This window comes from Vulpes vulpes, chromosome X, assembly GCF_048418805.1.
Source record: "Vulpes vulpes isolate BD-2025 chromosome X, VulVul3, whole genome shotgun sequence".
Classification (NCBI taxonomy): domain Eukaryota; kingdom Metazoa; phylum Chordata; class Mammalia; order Carnivora; family Canidae; genus Vulpes; species Vulpes vulpes.
This window is the reverse complement of record NC_132796.1, coordinates 73,924,714-73,939,080: the sequence shown is the minus strand read 5'-3', so window position 1 is coordinate 73,939,080 and position 14,367 is coordinate 73,924,714. Positions and strand designations below refer to the sequence as shown.

At 44.3% G+C, this 14,367-nt stretch overlaps 1 protein-coding gene across 4 annotated transcripts in view; it reads left to right on the top strand.

Moving 5' to 3' along the window:
• The window catches only part of LOC112911542 (glycine receptor subunit alpha-4), a 75,615-nt gene that overhangs the window by 28,550 nt on the left and 32,698 nt on the right, over positions 1–14,367 (top strand). The window contains exon 3 of one of the 4 annotated variants that reach the window (XR_011998167.1): positions 9,532–9,656. The exons of the other annotated variants lie outside the window; for them this stretch is intronic. The gene's annotated coding sequence lies outside the window, so the exon portion shown is untranslated. Of the gene's footprint in view, positions 1–9,531; positions 9,657–14,367 lie in introns of those variants that run through there. 4 annotated transcript variants of the gene reach the window in all.

The window sequence follows — 14,367 nt, the reverse complement described above, 5'->3', positions numbered from 1 at the left end:
TACCCAACAAATTGGTGCTTCGTGATATGACTGGAAGTGCAGCATTTTAGGACTGCAAATGACAATCAAGCCTCTGTTACTGTGAGCCATTTCACAACTTAAGCCTGGGACTAGGTCTTCCCACATCTCCAAAGGCAGCATCAGATGACACGAAGTGAAGCCAATGTCACTCATTTTTCTTCAGAGGGGTCCAGTAGGAGTAGGGCTGTGCTGGGCTATAAGAAGGTGGGGTCAAGGCACAGTCGTTTCTCCCATTAATGACAAAGAAGTAGCAGGGATGGTGACACCTGGGACCAACACCATTTGGTAGAGAGTGAAAGGGGGACAGCAGGAGACATAGACACTGTTTGGGTTCTCACTCTGTTTTCATTTCAAATCATTTCAGAGCCAGTCACTGTGAACACAGTGAAGGAAGAAGGCTAAATGGAACAATTTCACTCTAGAAGCAAGGCAGATGGCCTAAGACTTGAGAGAGAGGAAATGATCATAGCCATAGACCTGAATGGGGCCTTTGAGTTTACCTCCTTCATTTTACTGTTGAGACCCAAACCCAATGTAATTCACCCAAAGTCACAGTACCAGAGAGGGTCACAGCCATGACTGAAACCCCAGCAGCCCAACTCACAGACCAGCGTTCATTTTGTTCCTATTTTCCCACAAGGGGGTGTGGCTTTTTATTCTTTCATATCCCCTAACCCATTTGATCTTCAGGGCAACCCCAGAGATTAGGCAGAACAAAGGCTGTCATTCTCATTTTTACCAAAGAAAATGGATGCCTAGGAAAGTTTTCACATTAACAGCCACAAATATTGGTGATACGGTCAGGAGCATAACCTAGGGCTCTTGACAGGGCAGCCATATGATTAAGGGCAATACAACTGGAGTCAGACACACCTGGCTTTGAGTCTCATCTCCACAGAGACCTTGGGGAAGCTATCTATCATCTCTGGGTCTCAGTTTTCTCGACTATGAACTGAGGAATGATAATAGTACTGACCTCGGAGGCACATGGTAAGTGTCCCATAACTCTTAGTAATTCTTCCTTTCTCTCTGCATCCTCCCCTCCAACCTCAGTGCCTATCTCTTTGAGAGTCCAAGTGGAAGGAGGCAGACCTTTTGCTGATAACAAAAGCCAAGAAAGTGAGCCTTGGAACACATGACCAGCAGTGTTCCCCAATCACCTGGCCCCAGCCCCTCCTCCCTCCCTCAATCTGCCAAGGACGCTGGACAAAGGAGTACTCCAAGTGGACTGGCACTCCCCATGCTGCTTGCATTCCTGGGCAGGAAGCCTGCAAAATCTTTAAATACAAACTTATAAAAAATAAATCAGCAAATCCCAATTGCCTGACCTTGAAAGCAAAGAGACAGAAAGATAGACAACAGATGTAGAGGAATGAGCCAGGAGGACTGAGGGCTCTACAGCTTGGAAGTGGAGGAGGAGGTGGAGGTAGAGATACAATGAAGGCAAAGATATAAGTGGGCATAAATATTGATGCTCAGCACATGGCCGAGTCCTTTTTTCCCCAGACAGACAGCCAAGCAGCTCTGTGGCCTGGTAGGACCAAGCCTCCTTCTTCCTTAGCAGCACCAAAGCTAAGGTCAATGTCAAGTCCTAACTCTGGCCCAATAAGAATCCCAGCAAGCAGGAGCTTGGTTCAGAAGAGAAGGAGAGTAAATGATAAATAATTGCTCTTTCCAGAAGCCCTTCCTTTTTATGCCCCCAGGTATACTTATCTATTCCTTTCTCACCTATACTGTAGGGGCCAATGTGTGGGGACTGCCTCAAAATGTACCACTTTGGCATATTTGTTATTTTAAATAAAAGTTGCTTAAGAGACATCCTGTGCAAGAAGGATGCTCAGACTCTCCTCTATCCACCTGAAATCAGGAAATAAGTCTCCCATGTGAAAGGCCCCCTCCTTGTCCGAGGAGGTAAAGAGACATCCTTATCACCAGAGTTAGGATATTCAGGACTGAGAAGGCTATAGAAACAACTCCTGTTACTTTTTTACTAATTCACTACCCCAGCCCAAATTCTGTTTAGAATCCCTTACTAATAGAAGCTCCCAAAGTTAAGTCCCCTTTGTCCTATCAATTCCTCACAGATTTATTGTCTCTTTGTCTAAAAAGTACAAAAGCTGCCTGCCTTGTCATTTCTTTAGGTCTCGATTTCTTCATTGGGTTTCCATGTGCATGTAGACAAACTTTGTGGGGGGGTTTTTCTGTCAATCTGCCTCATGTTGATTTAATCCTTAATCCAGCTGGGATATCTTGAAGAATAGAGGAAGAATTTTTCCTTTCCTACAATACCATTCTAGTGGTTCTTAGAACAATGGCCTGGTTCTGTCTTAGGACCTCTATGAGGGAATGATATCTCTCAGCTACAAACTAGGTCAAAGTCAGACTGGAGACTTGAGGCATTCCTGTCTGGTTGCTCCATTGTAACAACTCATGTCTCACAGATTGCTTTTCCTAAATCATGCCCTTGGAAGCAAAGCTTTTCCCACTTCCTTCCTTTACTTCTCTACTTTGGCGGTATGCTCCTGAAGGCTAGTATCTCCAGAACTGGCCCTATTCAGGCTGTGCCAGGCTGGGCTAACCTGATCACCCTCCAGCAGAGATGGAGGCTAAGGCAAATGAAAAGCAGGTTTTCTGAGCACCTTTCTGCTAGGGACTCTTTAGCTTAGTATGTGGGCGAAGCCTCTTTAACAGCATCACTTCTTTTAGTTTCATTTCCTGTGTCCCTATATGGGAAGCGCAGTTTCCTTGAACTAGCTGTCAGGTGTCTTGGCCATGGAGCCCATTTCTCAGAGCAGTCAGAAGTTCTCTGGGCAGGTGTAGTGTTGGCTCAGTCAGGAGAAAAGAGAAAGCCTCTCCCTACTATTGAGTGAACAGGATCCAGGACTGCTAGCCTGGCAACCCTACTGATTGGGGTCTTTGGATCAAGTTCTCAGTACAAAGATGGTAGGGCTGGGGACATAAGGGAAAGAGATAGCTCACATCCCAATGAAAAACATTTAGGATGTGGAGGCCTCTTGCTGGTCTCTAACCACATGCCCTTGTTTCACATTTGGTGTCCTCCAGTAGGGACACCTCTTCCAGGTGGACCAATTGGCATCCATGGACAGATCCAAATGCCCAGGTGTTTGGCTCTTAGTACTCCCTACTCACCATCACCTCCCTCTCAAAGGAAAAAAAAAGAGATGAATCAGGAAAAAAGAAACTCACATTTGCTGAGCAAGTATTGGTTGCTAGACATGGCTTTGAGCGCTTTCTTATACCTTCTCTTCTTTCTTTCTATTTTATTTTCCTTTTTGGTGGGCAGGGAGTTTTGACTCACGTACAAAGAATGGCATTTCATTAGAATTCTGTCAGAGTTCCACTATCATTAGTTCATGCACTTTGTTTTATTTTTATTTTTATTCATCTCACTTTCTTTCTTTGCCTTTTTATTGCCTTTCCCAATCCCATCTCCTTTCCAGATGGACACCCACTCTTGTGTGTTTGTTTTACATAAATGATATTATTTTGTACATCTTTTTCTTCTTCTTTATTTCATGCAGTTCCATAATTATAGAGAGCTGATTAGGTTTTCATCTATGGATCTAGTGTGTTCACTTTGCTGCATAGTATTCCATGATTTGTATATTTTACATTTTATGTATCCATTCCCCTATTGATGGGCATTTAGGTTATTTCCAATTCCTCTCTATTGCAATATTGTGATGAACATTTTCATACAAGCTACTTTGTGTACCTGTGAGAGTAGTTACTGGAGGATAACTACTCTCTCATGGGTCATGTAAAAGAAGTGGAATTGCTCTCTCATGGGTCATGAAAAATTTAAATTTTCTAAGCACTTCCAAATTCCTCCCCAAAATGGTTATATTCATTCACATAATTCCTAGCAATGCATGAGGATCCCTGTTTCCCTACACTGTTACCAACACTTGCTATTATCTTACTCTTTTTAAATGTTTTGCCAGTCTGATGGGTATAAAAGGGTATCTCCCTGCTCTTTTAATTTGCCTTTCCCAAATTATGAGGTTGGCCATTTCTTCAGATAATCATGATGCACTTATTTGGGCTTCCCCTTCTGTAAGTTGCCTATTTGTATGTTTGCTGTTTTCTTTTTTTTTTTTTTAATTTTTATTTATTTATGATAGTCACACACACAGAGAGAGAGAGAGAGAGAGAGGCAGAGGGAGAAGCAGGCTCCATGCACCAGGAGCCCGACGTGGGACTCGATCCCGGATCTCCAGGATCGCGCCCTGGGCCAAAGGCAGGCGCCAAACCGCTGCGCCACCCAGGGATCCCAGTTTGCTGTTTTCTTTATCAGATTTCCTATCTCTTTCTTACCCTACGTGTTCTGGATATTAACCTTTTTTGTTCATATACTTTACAAATATTTTCTCGAAATCTGTCACCTATGATTTGCCCCTTGTGTCCTCTGTAGAAAAGAATACTTTTAATGGATGTTAATCAAATCCATCTACTTTTGTCTTTATGATGTGTGTGCTCTCCACACGTTAAGAAAACCTTTCTACCCCAATGCTGCAAAGATTTCTTTCTACATTTTTTACTTTGCCTAGTTTTGCCTGTCATATTTAAGTCTTCAATACCTCTAAAGTTTATTTTTTATATGACATGAGATGAGTATTTAATCTTATTTTTCTACATAATAAGCAGATTTTCCTGCTATTGCTACATTATTCTGGTTTTACATAGCATGGACCTTTTGTGTGACCCTTGGTTCTTGAGCAGTAAGCCAAGACCCATTTACCAAGCCCCTCTGTGTTCCAAAGTCCTGAAGAGGGGGACCATGTGGAGTTTTTGACATAAAACTAGTCTGCATGAAACATGCCATCTAGCTGGGAGAACAAAGACTTGAGAGTATTCACACAACACCACCTAGGTGAAGATAAATAAAGACCTTGGAAGCTAAGAAAAAAGTTTGGAGAGTTAAAAAGGGAACAGGGTCCTTATTCTCAAGTTAGTATGGATGAAGAGTCTGGTCTAGGAGTAAAGGGATGTCATTTGATACCTTCACCCTGAGATGATTATCCAATCAAGCTAGCTTTATGCAGTTGTCACAGGATGAAAGAGGACATAGGAGCCACTGAGACATCACCATTTGCCATGATCTGGCCTTGCTGGTGCACTCAGGGTTTCCTTCCTAGCTCTCCCTTCATATAGCTTCTCAGCCCCGGGGTACCAATTAAGAAGGAAGCAAGGTCACTTTTGACTAGAGTCCAGGCACCCAGACCACAAAATCTCTCTGAATCAGCTGTCTTCCTTCTCAGAGCAATTAACTGAATTGGAGGGAACTATTTCTAGAACAACAACAATATAATACCTTCAAAGCCCTTCTGAAATCCACATTTTCTCCACAAATATGCTCTACATTGTTCACCAGTGGGAAGGGAGGGAGATGTTGTGGACTGGGTGCTTGGACTCCAGTTAAAAAGGATCTTGGGGGTGTGAGAAACACTGGATAAAAGCTCCCTAATGCCAGAACTGAGCTGCTTCCCTGTTTCCAGAAGCCTCCTTCCACTCAAACTCCTGGCTTTGAGTTTATCTATGCCTTTCCTATTCTGTGGCCAGAAAGGAAAAACTCCGGAGGTTTCAGAGAGCTCCAGCAAACCCTCCTACCTCACCAGTTTTCCCCTCTGCCTCAGGATGCTGCACCACGCTACAAAGGTGAAACATCTTGGGATCCAAACTTGGCCCTCCCAGGAGTCTGCATTGCAAAGTATGCACTGATTTTTCTTAGCAGAGCCTGCATCAGGCTCTGATTTTTCTCCTTGTAATATCTTTCTGCTTTAGAGATTTGAGAGTTTGGAGGGGTTGGGGGGAGGGGAATGAAGGGGAAGCAGGGTTGGGGAAGAAAAGCAAACAGAACTCATCAAAACCAACAAACAAAAAAGCTCAAACTCCCAGCTCCTTAATCCTCTCAGGGCCTGCTCCTCACCATAGCAACCAGTAAGCCTCCAGGCCTCCTCAATCCTCAATCCAGTTGTTAGTAAAGAGCAGAGGCTGAGTTTTGCCTCGGATGATTTCAATACTAGGCAAATTAAACTGGTCCTAGGGAAATGTGGAAGTTGAAGGAGGGGGAAGCAGCAGAGGGAAGAAAGGGAACACTGAGGTAAGGGATGGCAGGTTTTCATTAGGTAATATCTCTCCAGAACTCTCTCTCAGGAAGGTGGTAAAGGCTTCCAGTGCCAACTTGGATTAACCCTCAAAGGTCCTGGTGAAGGCCAGCCCTCCCCACTCTTTTCTCTAATCCCCTCAGACAAGCCTCTATAGTATGAGGGATCCTTTTGATATGTGGGGGTAGCAGTCAGCCCTTTGCAATCCAAAGTGATTTGCTCCTTCTTTGGCCAAAAGCAGGAGAAAAAAAGTAAAAGTCAGCAGGGTATCCACTTTCACCTTGCCCAGGTGGTGGTGGGAGGTTGTTGTAGCTGGTCATTGGTGAGCATATAACTCTCCCCAGAAACATGGAGTACACTCCTTAGGAAAAGTTCCTGGCAACTCAGCTCCTCTGACATCCAACTCTGCCATGTCAGGCTTCCCAAAGGTAACATTGTACTGCCTTTGTTTGGTTCAGTCTTTCCACAAAAGGGCATTGATCCCTGTGAACAGATAGCCAACTGCCAAAGTGAGCAGTCCTTCAAGTCATATCAGAGGCTCGATAACTCTCACTGGTGACTACTCTGGCAACTACCTTTCCTAGGAAACTGAGGCTGAAGCTGGGTATGGAGCTAGGGTAGATTTACTGACTCCCATGATAAGCTGGGCCTTGCCTCAGAAATCAGACCTGAGGCTAGTCCTTAGGTAGTTCATACTGGTCCTACACCACAGGAGTGTAACTGAATTCTGAGATCCTTTCCTAAATGCATGTTTTGACAAGGAAAGGGGAAACAGTAAGCTGGGGAGGAACAACTCAGAGGAGGCCTCAGGAGTTTTATTCAGGTCCACAGCTAGTGTTGTGTTACTCGTTCAATTCGTTCTTAGTAGGTTTGGTTGCACCTATTACAAAGGGTACTGGACACTCTTTCCTCCTTAAAAACATTATCTTTCTTCCTCTGTATGTCCTCCTGTGCCTGAAACCATCTGCACATACTTCCCATTCCTTTAGTGAGCAGCTGAGTCCCAGATTTTGGAAAAATGATCATTTCTCCTTTGGCTTCAACATCTAAGACCTTAATAACTTTGAATTATTAATTTCTGAGTCAGGGTGGAATCTTGCTTTCACTCACTCACTCATTCACCAAACATTATTAAAAGTCATTAAAATCCATGAGGACAGGCAGGTGTCACATCTGATTTTATTCACCATCATGTCTTCAATCCCTGCTTTGCACATAGTAGGTATTCAGTGAAGATTTCTTTGAATGATGCCTACTATGTGTATGATCTCAGAGTTTGTTAATCATTTAAAATAATAGCAGCAGCATCTGAAGCTTACCTTATTGAATGATTACTATGTACCAAGGCCTATGTTAAGTATTTCCTAGGCACACACTAATTTAAATCTTATGACAACACTAAGGGGTAGACACTATTATTAAATTTCATTACATAGGTGAGAATGAGGTTCAAGGACATTAATTAACTATTCCAAATTCACATGGTTAATAAGAGGTGAAGTCTGGTACCTAACCCACATCAATTAGAATTCAAAGACTGCTTCCCTATACCTCTAGTGTTGGGGAAGTGCTATTGAGATTAAGGTCACTATTTGGCTTCCCCAAATGTCAGCTTTTCAGAGAGATAGTTCTTGGGCCACATACTTTATTCCCAACATTTGCAAATCAGTTTGTCAGAAGAGGCCCAGGTGAGAATATGGGTTGCTAAGTGTGCCTTTCTACTTATCAATATCCCTTACACAGATACAAAAATGTTATAATTCACAAAACACTTAAATCTCTCCTATAGTCCTCAAAGCAACCAAAAGAGGGTGTTCTATTACTATTACTTACTTTACAGATAAGGACACTAAGATTCAAGGAGGTAATACAAATTGCTTAAGGTCCCACAACCAAGTAGTAGAGCTGGGACTAAAATTCCCTATTTTCTGATTCGTTTTTTTAAAAAAGATTTTATTTATTTTAGAAAGAGAGAGAGCTTACGGGGGGAGGGGCAGAGGGAAAGGGAAAGAGAATTTCAAGCAGACTCTACACTGAGTGCAAAGCCCAAAGTGGTGCTCTTTCTCACAACCCTGAGGTCATGACCTGAGCAGAAATCAAGAGTTGGACACTTAATAGGCTGAGCTACCCAGGAGCCCCAACTCTAAAACCCCAGTGTGTAAGCCACTGGGTCTCCTTAAAGCATTGGAAACTTTGTTTTGTGTGATGTGCTAATTCTCACTAAAGGACTGCAGCCTTCTATTCAAACAAGAATGATCTAGGGCCCTAGTGCTACATCCTAATTTGCTAACTGGGAGGAAGCTTGGCATCTTTCATGTGCTGTCAGAAGCACATCACCATGCAGGAAAATCTTTTGATGCCTTCTCCTCAAAGGTGCTATCTAAGAATTAGCCTTCCCTCTCCATGCTGCCACCCCCACACTAGGGAGGGATATGTACTCATATTCAGTGCAAGCTGGCAACAGCATCTTTGAGTTTGTTTCTAGTCTCTGGCACCTAAATGAGGACCAGGAATGCATGCCACTCATTCTACCCATCTGTTCTCTTTCCTTTCTGAACACTCTTAATCATTTTTAAAGTCCAATAAATAAAGAAAATAGGCCATCACCCCTAGAGATTACAACCCTGCTCTCTGGAAGTAGGCACTGGTCTTAAAGAGATCACTGTTTAATGGGGCAAAAGGCAACAGATTACTAGGGATTTGCACCAGCCTCAGTAGGCTTAAAGTCTAAGTGGCAAAGTAGGGCGGCCTGGGTGGCTCAGTGGTTTAGCACCGCCTTCAGCCCAGGGCCTGATCCTGGAGACCCAGGATAGAGTCCCACGTCGGGCTCCCAGCATGGAGCCTGCTTCTCCCTCTGCTTGTCTCTCTCTCTCTCTCTCTCTCTCTCTCTCATGAATAAACAAATAATATCTTAAAACATAAATGGCAGAGTGGCTTGGGTAAAGATCTTTAGGAATTCTGTTAGAGACTCCTGTGTAGCCTTTCTCCTCCTCTTCTTCCTTAGTACCACTGTCACCCCACCTCCATTCCTCCCATAATAAGATGCAGTCCTTCTTTGCCTCTTCCACTGTCAGGGGAATCTTCTCTTAAAGAATAACATTTCCTGGGCTTCCTTCACTGAATTATTCATCTTTGCTGCCTGGGCATGACAAAACTTCTCATTAAAAGCCTTGGGTGGGAGTGACCTGCCTGGCCCCAGCTCCCACAGCTAGCTGGAGACAGAGCCAAGCAGAGGAAGAGGTGCTGTGACAGGGGTAGGAGCTTTCTTTAGAGGGCCTGTGGCAGGGAGTCCCTGAGACCCATGGAGGCAGGAGGGTGAAGGGACGCATGAAAGCTCTACACTGTGGGGTGACCACTGTGCTGGTCTGCTTATCCTCCTCAGGAGCTTTGGACAAACACAGAAGCCTGATTCCACCATGATTTCCAGCCTTAGAACCTTGCACTGATGAGGAGTCAAAGAAAATCTGGTCACTCTTGCTTGGCTTGCACTCTGCTTGGCTGGGTAAAGTAGGTCAAGTTATCTCTGTTGTACCTAGAGGGATGGGGCCATGTGGGGAAGAGAACCAGAGTGGAGGAGAAGAGGCCTAATTTCCAGTTTCAGCTCTGGCATTATCTGGCTGTGTGACCCTAGGCACATGGCTTGACTTCTCTGTGTCTGAATCTTCACCTGTACAAAGAAGGAAGCATATACAGTTTAGTGATTCAGGCAATGGGCTCGGGAGCCAGACTGCCCCAATTCACACTCCAACTCTGCCTGTTCTGAGGTACATGACCATTAAAACCTGTTTAGCCTGACAAAGCCTCAGTCTCCTCATCTGTCAAATAGGGACAACAATAGTACCTGCCTTAAAAGATTGCTGGAAATGCATGTACAGGAGTCAGCACACAGCCTTAAGAAGCATTCAATAAATGGTAGCTATGTGTCTCTCATCAGAGATCCTCATTCTCCAGAGTCTGATCTATTGAATGGTGACCTTTCAAGTCTTTCATTTGTCCAAGTGTTCAAGTCACTGAGCCTGGCTTTTTAATCTGGAGGGAGCATGACATTCTGGTGATGAGATGTGGTTTGCAGACTACCTGAGCCACCCCTTCAGAAAATATGCAGATTGATACAAATTGCATGTGATTTCATGCAAACCCATGTGTGACCCTCTTCATTTTCCAGGCATCCTTGGAAATATTGCTGTAGAGAATGTTCCTAGGCTTCACAGCCACCTGCCCATGACTCTGCATATGGCAGGGTAAGGGCTGTGGGAGAGGGAAAAATAATTTTCTCTCTACCCTTCTAGGTTCTTGGCTGAGACACCCCCCCCAATAAAAATAGATTAACAAGAGAAAAATAGGGGACACCTGGGTGGCTCAGTGGTTGAGCATCTGCCTTTGGCTCAGGTCATGATCCCGAGGTCCCGAGATCAAATCTCACATCTGCTTCTCCCTCTGCCTATGCCTCTGCCTATGCCTCTGCCTCTCTGTGTGTGTCTCTCATGAATAAATAAATAAAATCTTAAAAAAGAGAGAAAAATAAACAGACATTTAGTGACATGTATACCTCCTGCATACATGGGACAAAACCAGGAAAACTGAATAACTCCCCAAAATGGCCCAAGCCACCACCTTAATACCATCTTCAGCTAAAGACCAAGGGAGATGGTTTTTTTTTTGGGGGGGGGGTCAGTTATGGTAGCTATCAGGCAAAGCACAGTTACCAAGGGTAAGGTTGTTGTTATGCAGATTGAAGTTGTTGTTTTCCCCATTGATAAGAGTTTCTAGAGATGTAGTCATCTTTCTCTTCCTGGTACAGAGAGGGAGACACCCCTACAAATGGAGATTTCTCTTGTAAATGTCAATGTCTCTTACAAAAGGGTAACTTCTATTCAGTTTCAGAGCTTCTCATGTCTGTTGTTTCTTAAAAATAATCAGCTAAAATAGTTCTCATGCCAAAGGGACATGTTTTGGGGTGGCAGATTCTCCTCCCCTTCAATGTCCACCCTCAGGAAGCCGGAGGCTAGGTAGGCAAAGGCCAGGGCTTGTCCTCCCCTGGCCTCCAGGTACCCAGCCCAGTAGCTGGAAATGTGGCACTTCCCCTGGCTTCTTGCTCCAGACCTGGCTGCCTGGGCTTCTCTGTTTGCTTTACATTTGGAGAGGGACCTAGGATTCTGCTAAGAGACTGAAACCTAGGAGGAAAGGGCCCAGGCCCTGCTTTGTCACCTTTCAAACCCATTAATGGTATGACAAGCAGCCTTGCAAACAGAGCAGCTAAGTCTGGCCCCAGGGAGGATTGCCACTCAGCAGTGTTCTCTAGGGTGGGGCTGTCACCAGTTGCCTCCCCATCTATACCTTCATTTATTCATTTATTCATTCATGCATTGAATTCCAACATATGCAGCTGCCGCTTACCCTGTGCCTGGCTCTGCACTAGGTGTTGTGGGTACTCAGCAATGAGAAGAATAAGCATGGACCTGGACCTCATGGAGCTTACAGTTTAGTGAGGGGCCTGGGGAGGGTTTATGAAGAACCATACACATGGATGTGAGATTACAACTTGTCATGAACAGAAGAAAATAAAGAGCAGGATGTTGTGCATGCCTATATGATCAAGTAGCAGGCCAGGAAAGGACTCCAAGGACGTGGTGTGTAGGCCTGACCCTGAGAGAGAGAAGGCACCAGCCAGGCAAAGAGTGCAGTGGAGATGGGTGCAGGATGGTCGAGGTGTGTCCCTGCCCCAGGCCCAGGGCATTTCCAAACCCTTTTGCCTTGGAGGAGTCAGGCTCTCTGAGATCTAGATGCTTATTGGCTTTCACATGTTGAACAGACTCTCTGACAGCTGCCATTGAGTCTTTCCAACACCAACCTTCAGACCATGTGCATCAGAGCTGGCTAGAGAACCCAGTAAAATGTAGAGGCCTGGGCTGTACTGCCCTGCCAGAGACATGGATTTAATGGGTCAGATTCAGCCTGGGAATTTATATTTTTAACAAGGTCTCCAGGTGGTTTTGATGTTACTGGAACTTGAAAAACCTTACATAATATAGCATGGGGAAGATGGCTTGGTGGCCAAATACAAGCTATTAAATTATTGTCCATATTATGAGCCTGAGTTAAATAGTGACTTTCTCTCAGGAGCCTTCTGTGGTCCCTGCATGTGATTGTTTAATGTCAGGCTCTGAAAAATGTGGGTTCTCTTCATCTTGGACTTTCTGAATGGGTCTTTTCTTATGGTTACCAACTGTCCCTGTTTGTCTGAGGTTCTCCTCATTGTATAAGTGAAAATTCCATTCCCAGGAAACCCCTCAATGTTAGTAAAGCAGGATGACTGGTCACTTTAGTTTCTTAGAGAAATGTCCACCTAGATTTACCTTGTAAAAGGAGGAATCACTACAAGTGCTCCCTACCTGCTAAACTCGCCTTCTCATCTATTTGGAAAAAGCTGCACAAAAGTGCTTCTCCTCATAGCTTGCCAGTATGTGCCCTCTCCCCCTCCCCCTTTTTTCCCCGAACAGGTATCATATCAAGAAGAAACCATGACAACAAGCCACCAGGTCCCACAGTCTGAGCAAGGTTCTAGAAATGGAAACACAAAGGCTTCACTGAGGACTAAGCCCTGGACTTAGAAAGCAGAGCCGAAAGAAGTATCAGCTGCCAGATTCACAGAGTAATAGAAAAGAAGACATATAGCATCACCATGACAACCAGCCTCCAAAGGCCCTCAGCACCTGCTTCTTTCTACACAAGATTTCCCCAAACAGGGACATTTCTTACTTCCTTGTTTTCTTTTCAATAAAGATGTTAATTTTATTTCCCATTTGTGCTTAATGTTCCAGTAGCAATTTAGCCTCTCCTCACTCTCCATCCCTTGCCTATCTCTCCCAAACCTTTTCCCCCTGTCTCCCCATCCCTCCTTCCCTCTCTTTTGTTGATTCTGCCTGTCCCCACAATTTCCTGTCCCCCTCCTCTTGAGCAATTTTTCTTTTTTTTTTAATTTTTTTCTATTTATTTATTTATCATAGTCACAGAGAGAGAGTCAGAGACACAGGCAGAGGGAGAAGCAGGCTCCATGCACCGGGAGCCCGATGTGGGATTCGATCCCAGGTCTCCAGGATCGCGCCCTGGGCCAAAGGCAGGTGCCAAACCGCTGCGCCACCCAGGGATCCCTTGAGCAATTTTTCTAAGCATCATCTCTCCCAAAGCTAAGCCCTCCCCCAGGATGTTTTATTGGTTGCAGTTCTAACAACCTAGTAAGCTTTGATCTTTGCTCTCTGGGTGAGCATTATATGATACTCCCTCCAAAGTCCACATTTTCTGTTCTGCTATCCCCAAGCTGGGGTGGGGGGGACACAAAGCAGTAAAACCACTTCAGTCCAAAGAGCAGATGAAAGGAAAAAAGGGCTCCAGAGTCAAGAATACTCAAAGTTTATCACATGCTGACTGTGCCAGGTTCTATTACCACATTTAATCTTTATGACAACCCTGATGGCACAAGTCTTATCTATTATCTCACTTAACAGACGGAGAAACTGAGGCTTAGACTGGTTAAGTGTCTTGTAAGAGGTTACACAACTAGTGAATGATAGAGCAAGGATTTAAACCCAGATAGTCTAGCACTGAAGCCTATTCCTTTTATGACTACTTTCAGAAGAGGTTTAGGGAGGAATGTCCTATCCTGACTCATTGAATGGGAATAGGGTCCAGGAAAACCCTGTAATCAGAATTTTTAGAAGGTGTCTAGTAAAAAAAGAAAGAAAGAAAGAAAGAAAGAAGAAAGAAAGAAAGAAAGAAAGAAAGAAAGAAAGAAAGAAAGAAAGAAAGAAAGAAAGAAAGGTCCTAGACAACAAACACATGCCTTTCTGCTTAGGGGCATGGGAACAGTGGAGGAGGAAAAGGAGCAAGGGAATTGAGGACCCCTCATCGTGAACCTCTTCTCTCTTCAGACACTCAGCTCAGGCATTTACTTTCCTTTCTTCATCCAACACACATTCAGCAAGTATGTCCCATGAGCCAGACTCTGCTCCTCCTAGCCATGGACACCTTGTTGTAGAAAGACTAGCTCTCCACTTGCCATATCTGAGCTTGTTTCTAAGGATAAAAATGCTTGAGAGCTGATTAAAATCATGGTTATAGAAGTACCTGACATGGTGCCTGACACAAGAAGGGCCAACTTTGTAGAGGCCAAATCGCTGCTGCACGGGGAAGTTCCACCTGAAACAACAGGATGGGCATG